The sequence below is a fragment of the Oncorhynchus keta genome, chromosome 29 (genome assembly GCF_023373465.1).
Source record: "Oncorhynchus keta strain PuntledgeMale-10-30-2019 chromosome 29, Oket_V2, whole genome shotgun sequence".
NCBI classification, from domain to species: domain Eukaryota; kingdom Metazoa; phylum Chordata; class Actinopteri; order Salmoniformes; family Salmonidae; genus Oncorhynchus; species Oncorhynchus keta.
Window position 1 is genome coordinate 36808913 of NC_068449.1, and position 7038 is coordinate 36815950.

A 7038-nucleotide genomic window follows, 5' to 3' on the forward strand; every position below is an offset into this window, starting at 1 on the left:
AAGCTTTTAATTCTGTATATTATATATATATATATATATATATATTCACCAGTGCAATATGGATGTAAACCCTCAGAACACACCAGTGTAAACACTCAAAAATAACACACCCCATCATAATCATGACTTGCCGCAGCAATCATTGTCATGTTCAAAGGTAATAGCAAGTCAGGACAAACAGTGATACGCATGTCCCACATCTCAGTCTGTCTCCTGAGGCAGAGAGGGGTCCAGTGGACAGGTCAGGAGGACGGAGGCTTCTGAATGATCTAACTCTTGTCTGTGCATGCACCCTCTTCAGCTGCTCGTCCAGCACACTACCACTCATCACCACAGACACCTCTCAGTCTGAAGAATAACATGACATAACGCACCTTTTGACTATAACTTCATGTACCTCCCCTTATGTTAATCCAATAGTACTAACTTGCTCAGGAGAAGTTACTAGAATGTAATGTTATTGACTGAGATATTAACTACAGAAATGTGCTATTTTGAGGCATAGACAGCGTGATTGGCAAACTTGTTACAAAACCATGACAAACTTTTGAGATTGCATAATGCCCAGCTGCTGGAATCTCACTTCCTGATTCTTAAAAAAATACATACATATTTTTTTTTAACTAGGCAAGTCAGTTAATAACAAATTCTTATTTTCAATGACGGCCTAGGAACAGTGGGTTAACTGCATGTTCAGGGGCAGAACGACAGATTTGTACCTTGTCAGCTCGGGGATTTGAACTTGCAACCTTTCGGTTACTAGTCCCCAGCAGGTACATCTTGAGGTACATCAATATATATTCTGAGATGGCAGCGTAGCGTGGTGTCAGTAATTGGATGACATGGCCTGTATGATATATGAGCGACAAGAAAAATACATGTAAGAGCACAAATGGAACAACCTGGCTTACAGACACAGTATAGCATTTGAAAATGAATGTGTATATATATGCTAGAAATACACTTATCATTGTACCAATCACAGATCAAATCAAGGAACTAGAAAACAAACAAAATACATGCATATTACCGTTCATCACTAGTTTGCTGATAATGGAAGCAGACCTATAGGACAGTGCTGCATTTTCAAATTTGAAACATCTTCAGGGGTCCTTTTTTTTGGCCAAATGTGATTGAAGTGAGTGAAAAGAATTGACAAAAATAGCATTTGGAATTTCTGTTTATTGCAGAATTAACTGGGTTCCCGTGTGGCGCAGTGGTCTAAGGCACTGCATCTCAGTGCTAGAGGCGTCACTACAGACACACTGGTTTGATTCCAGGCTGTATCACAACCGGCCATGATTGGGACTCCCAGTTGTCTGGGTTGGGCCGGTGTAGGATGTCATTGTAAATAAGAATTTGTTCTTAACTGACTTGAATAAAATAAAATGAAATTATTTGAGTATTTGAGTGGTTATTTGTAAAAACCAAATAGTATTTGAAAGTATTTTCAAATACTTATTTGAAATGCTATTTTCAAATGCCTGGGTTAACTGCATGAGAGTGTATTGGAGTACTTTCAAATAGCTTACAAATGTATTTCCAAAAACATTCCATTATTCAACTACTTGTTTTTTCAAATAAAGATGATCTAAAAATACTTGTTTTGAAATGTATTGAAAATTAATTGAAATACCAGAAATAGTACTTCACACTGAAAGCTATTCTGTCATGCAGACCTGGGTTCAGAGTGTGACATTTGTTTGACATAAGCTCAGTTAAGACCAACCTTTTGCACTGATGAGGACATGAGCGTCAGGAGAGACTTCAACAGAAAGCGGTCTCCAATGCCCAACATTTTGGGATGATGCTCAGGGACAGTGGCTATGTTGCTGAGGGCAGAGCAGCGGCAGAACTGACATTCAGGAAGAATGTGTGTCAGCTTGATCATTTATTAACAAGCTCACCATGTGACAAAGGAAGCACAAACATTGACCATTGTGTTACAACATTTTGTTACAACTGTTTCATAAATACAAAACTACCTGCAGCACACTGATACTTAATGTGTTTTATTTTATGCAGCGACATTTGATTAATGTACAGGAGACCGTGACAGCTGATTTGTTTTTAAACCTGGACCTCATAGTTGGAGGACTGAAACAGAAGTGTCAGGACAGGAATGGCTCCCTCTTGACACAGCACTCATCATCCTCTCTAGAAACAAAGATCAAGGCTAATGCAGGCTGATGCAATGCAAGGTTAATGGACAGGTAAAAGAAGGCACACTTATTATTGGCCAGATACACTCACTGCCCAGTCTATTAAGTACACCTTGTTCACGGAAATGGATCGCTTCTACAGACAGTGCGTCACGTGGCCGTGGCTTGCTATATAAAGCAGGCAGACAGGCATTCAGTTACTGCTCGATCGAATGTTACAATTGGAAAAACAAGTGACCTATGCCACTTTGAGTGTGGCATGATCGTCGTGCCAGATCCAGTACCTAAGAAACGGACGCCCATCCGGGCTTGTCACGCACAACAGTGTCTAGGGTTTACCAATAATGGTGTGACAAACAAAAAACATCCAGTCAGTGGCAGTACTGTGGGCAAAAACAGCTCGTTGATGAGACAGGTCGAAGAAGAACGGCAAGAATCGTGCAAGCTAACAGGTAGGCCACAAACAGACAAATACCGGCGCAGTACAACAGTGGTGTGCAGAACGGCATCTCGGTACGCACAACTCGTCGATCCTTGTCACAGATGGGCTATCGCAACAACAAGCGTCTCCAGTGGGCACGCAATCACCAACACTGGACATTTGAAGAGTGAAAGAATATTGCCTGGAATATGACAGCGAGTTCAGTTTACTTGAGTGGCCTGTGCCGTCCCCTGACCTCACCCCAATAAAGCATTTCTGGGATGAGATGGAACAGGCTGCTTCGCAGCATGAACGTACAGCCTTCCAATCTGCAGCAACTGCGTGATGCCATCGCATCAGCATGCACCAACATCCCTGTAGAACATTTCCGACATCTTATAGAATGCCCCGAATAATTCAGGCTGGAGACAAGAGGGGGGTCCGACCCGGTACTAGATGGGTTTACCCAATAAACTGGCCGGTGAGTATGTCTAGGAGTGAGTTAGGGGGGTTCACAATTAATGTTGGGACCACAATCTATTCTTGATTTGATCTTGATGTCAACAAACAAGCTGAACACAGTCAACTAATGTGTCATTTAAACTCCACCCATTTTGAACATATTAACACAGCAACAACCCAGGATGTGGCGGCAACCAGAGATATGTATATTATCTACTGGTGGACATATTCCTGTGCAGACCTACCAGACAGTGTGAGGTTTAATAGGGCCCAAACTGCATTATTTAGGATTTGAGGATCATAACGCTTGGCTAAACCCAGTAGTGGAATCACCCAATCAGGTGACACGATATCTTCTCTGTTTGAGTCTACAACAAAATTGAAGCAAATTGAGATTACATCTTGTTTGGAAAACAGAGTCATGTTGGGTTAGAATAAAATGTTGACAAAACACAACATCCCACATATGTGCCATGACTTTCACCTTTCACTAACCAGCAAGAAGGAAGGCATATACAGTTGAAGTCAGAAGTTTACATACACTCAATTAGTATTTGGTAGCATTGCCTTTAAATTGTTGAACTTGGGTCAAACGTTTTGGGTAGCCTTCCACAAGCTTCCCACAATAAGTTGAGTGAATTAGGCCCACTCCTCCTGACAGAGCTCTTGTAACTGAGTCAAGTTTGTAGGCATCCTTGCTCTGTTCTGCCCACAAATGTTCTATAGGATTGAGGTCAGGGCTTTGTGATGGCCACTCCCATACCTTGACTTAAGCCATTTTGCCACAACTTTGGAAGTATGCTTGGGGTCATTGTCCATTTGGAAGACCCATTTGCAACCAAGCTTTTACTTCCCGACTGATGTCTTACAGAGAGACACTATTCTTCCACCAGAAGTGAAAACACTGTATCAGGCCTAAAGTGAATGCAGTCATAGGCGCCCCTCAAGAATCTCTCATAACTGTTCAGTTGGCATATGACATTGTTTTCATGCTGATCAAACCAGTCAGTGACCACTCGTGCCCTATAGATGGGGGCTTTGTCATCGGATGGAGGCATAGCCATTGTAGCCAAAATAATGGCAAAGATTCTGGCCTACCCAGCATTTTCATACATAACCCTAAGCATGATAGGACGTTAATTGCCTAATTACCTCAGGAACCACACATGTGGAAGCACGTAGCCTAGTGGTTAGAGCGTTGGACTAGTAACCGAAAAGTTACGAGATCAAATCCCCGAGTTGTCAAGGTAAAAATCTGTCATTCTGAACAAGGCAGTTAACCCACTGTTTGTAGGCAATCATTGAAAATAAGAATGTGTTCTTAACTAACTTGCCTAGTTAAATTAAGGTAAAAAACAAAACTGCTTTCAATGTACCTTGTATCCCTCACTCAAGTGTTTACAATATTTTTGTTGTTTCCTGTATAACATACTGTGTTGTAGATAACTATGCTAACCACATGAGTAGCTCAGAGTAGATCAGTTTGCAGAAAAATAAAGAAACCTGATCCTATTGATTCAACCTGGTCTCAGAACATTTCATATGATGCTTATGTAAATTCAAGCTACAATATTTTGTATTATGTTACATTTCGTATGCTATGTATTAATTTGTGGTTGTCCATCACTCATTTCGTATGATATGTTACGAATTCTAACTAGGTGGCTAACGTTAGCTAACTGGCTAATGTTAGCTAGCCTTTTTGGGATAGGAGGCAGCATTTTCACTGCCCAGAGTGAACTGCCTCCTACTCTGTCCCAGATGCTAATATATGTATATTATTATTAGTGTAGTATTGGATAGAAAACACTCTGAAGTTTCTAAAACTGTTTGAATGATGTCTGTGAGTATAACAGAACTCATATGGCAGGCAAAAACCTGAGAAAAATCCCACCAGGAAGTGAGATTTCTGCGGTTTGTAGTTTTTCAAAGCTTGGCCTACCTTCCTACGGCTTCCACTAGATGTCAACCGTCTTTAGAAACTGGTTTGAGGATTCTACTATAAAGGAGGGGCTCATGAGACCTGTTTGAGTAAGTGGTCTGGCAGAGTGTCTCAGGCGTGTGATGCACGCTCCCGGCAGAGTTAGCTCTTGTTCCAGTGCTTTTCTTCAGACATAGGAATACTCCGGTTGGAAGCTTATTGATGTTTTATGTTAAAAACATTCTAAAGATTGATTCCATACATCGTTTGACTTGTTTCTACGACCTGTAACGGAACTTTTAGAATTTTTGTCTGGATGAAGTGCTCGTGCCTCATGAAGATGTATGACTGGGCTGAACACGCTAACAACAAGTGGCTATTTGGACATAAATTATGGACTTTATGGAACTTTATGGAACAAATCAGTAATTTATTGTTGAACTGGGATTCCTGGGAGTGCCTTCTGATGAAGATCATCAAAGGTAAGTGAATATTTATAGTGTTATTTCTAACTTCTGTTGACTCCAAAATGGCAGATATTTCTCTGGCTGGATTGGGCTCTAAGTGCCATTCTCAGATTGTTTTTTCCGTAAAGTTATTTTGAAATCTGACAGCGGTTGCATTAAGGAGAAGTCTATCTTTAATTCTGTGAATAACAGTTGTATCTTTATCAATGTTTATTATGAGTATTTCTGCAAAATCACCAGATGTTTTGGAATCAAAACATTACTGCATGTAACGCCAATGTAAACTGAGATTTTTGGGATATAAATATGCACATTATCAAACAAAACATACATGTATTGTGTAAGATGATGTCCTATGAGTGTCATCTGATGAAGATCATCAAAGGTTAGTGATTAATTTTATCTATATTTCTGCTTTTTGTGACTCTTATCTTTGGCTGGAAAAATGGCTGTGTTTTTTTTGACTTGGCTATGACCTAACATAATCATATGTTGGGGTAGATTGTTGGGGTAGATTAACAAGATGTTTATCTTTCATTTGCTGTATTGGACTTGTTAATGTGTGAAAGTTACATATTTCTAAAGAATATTTTTGAATGTTAGCGGAATGTTGTCGAGGGGTTCCACTAGCGGAACGCCTGCGCTAGAAAGGCTAGTGTTGAATTGAGGAGTTATGTTAAAGGGACAGCTGAAAGGGTTAATGTTAGAGCTACAGGAAGTATTAGCTAACATGTTAAGTAGTTGCAAAGTAGCAAGTAGTTGAAAAGTTGCGAATTAGCTAAAATGCTAAAGTTGTCTGTGATGAGATTTGACTTAAAAGCCTGACCATCCACCCTACTTTCGTTTGTCTTAAGTAACCATCTGTCTTATGTAAACATATGAAACATTTCATACTAATTTGAGTATCCCAGATTTACATTTACTATGTTATGTCTAGTCTATGAGACCAGGCTGATTGACTGTAAACATGAAATGCACTGACAACAGCACCAGCACGTGATTTTGTAATGTTTGTATTGCCTTGTGTAGTGATCTTGTTCTGTGTAAGCCTGGGACAATATTTTCCTCTGGGAATCAATAAAGTCAAAATCAAAAGTGACAACAGTAGTCCACCAACCTGAGGAGGCCAGTAAGGCAGCACATTGACAGGAGTTACACTGGACAGTGGGGTCACCAGACTGGAGCATTTTTAGCAGGGCCACCAGCATCCCAATTCCCTTCTCCTTACTCACTGGAAAACAATAGTACAGTGTTAAATCTTGACCCGTGGCAAAGACAGTGTGAGTGTGTAAATACCTTTGTTTCTTAACTACCAAATGAACCAGAGACAGTACCTCCAGGGCTGTGTATGGCTCCAGGAGAGCAACAGGTAAAGCAGACTCCACTGCAACAAGAGTCAAGACAGAATGAAAACAATCAATGTCACCAATCATATTCCTATATGGAGTTTTGTTAAGAGCGCGACGATCAATTCACACGCGTTTTTTGCGGTATGGTTTTGGAAACACAAGGACCTTCATTTTCAAAAAACAAAAGGTAAAATTGATACACACCTTGACATGGTTAAGGTTAGCGTTCTCACATCGTCATGTCTCCATGTTCCAA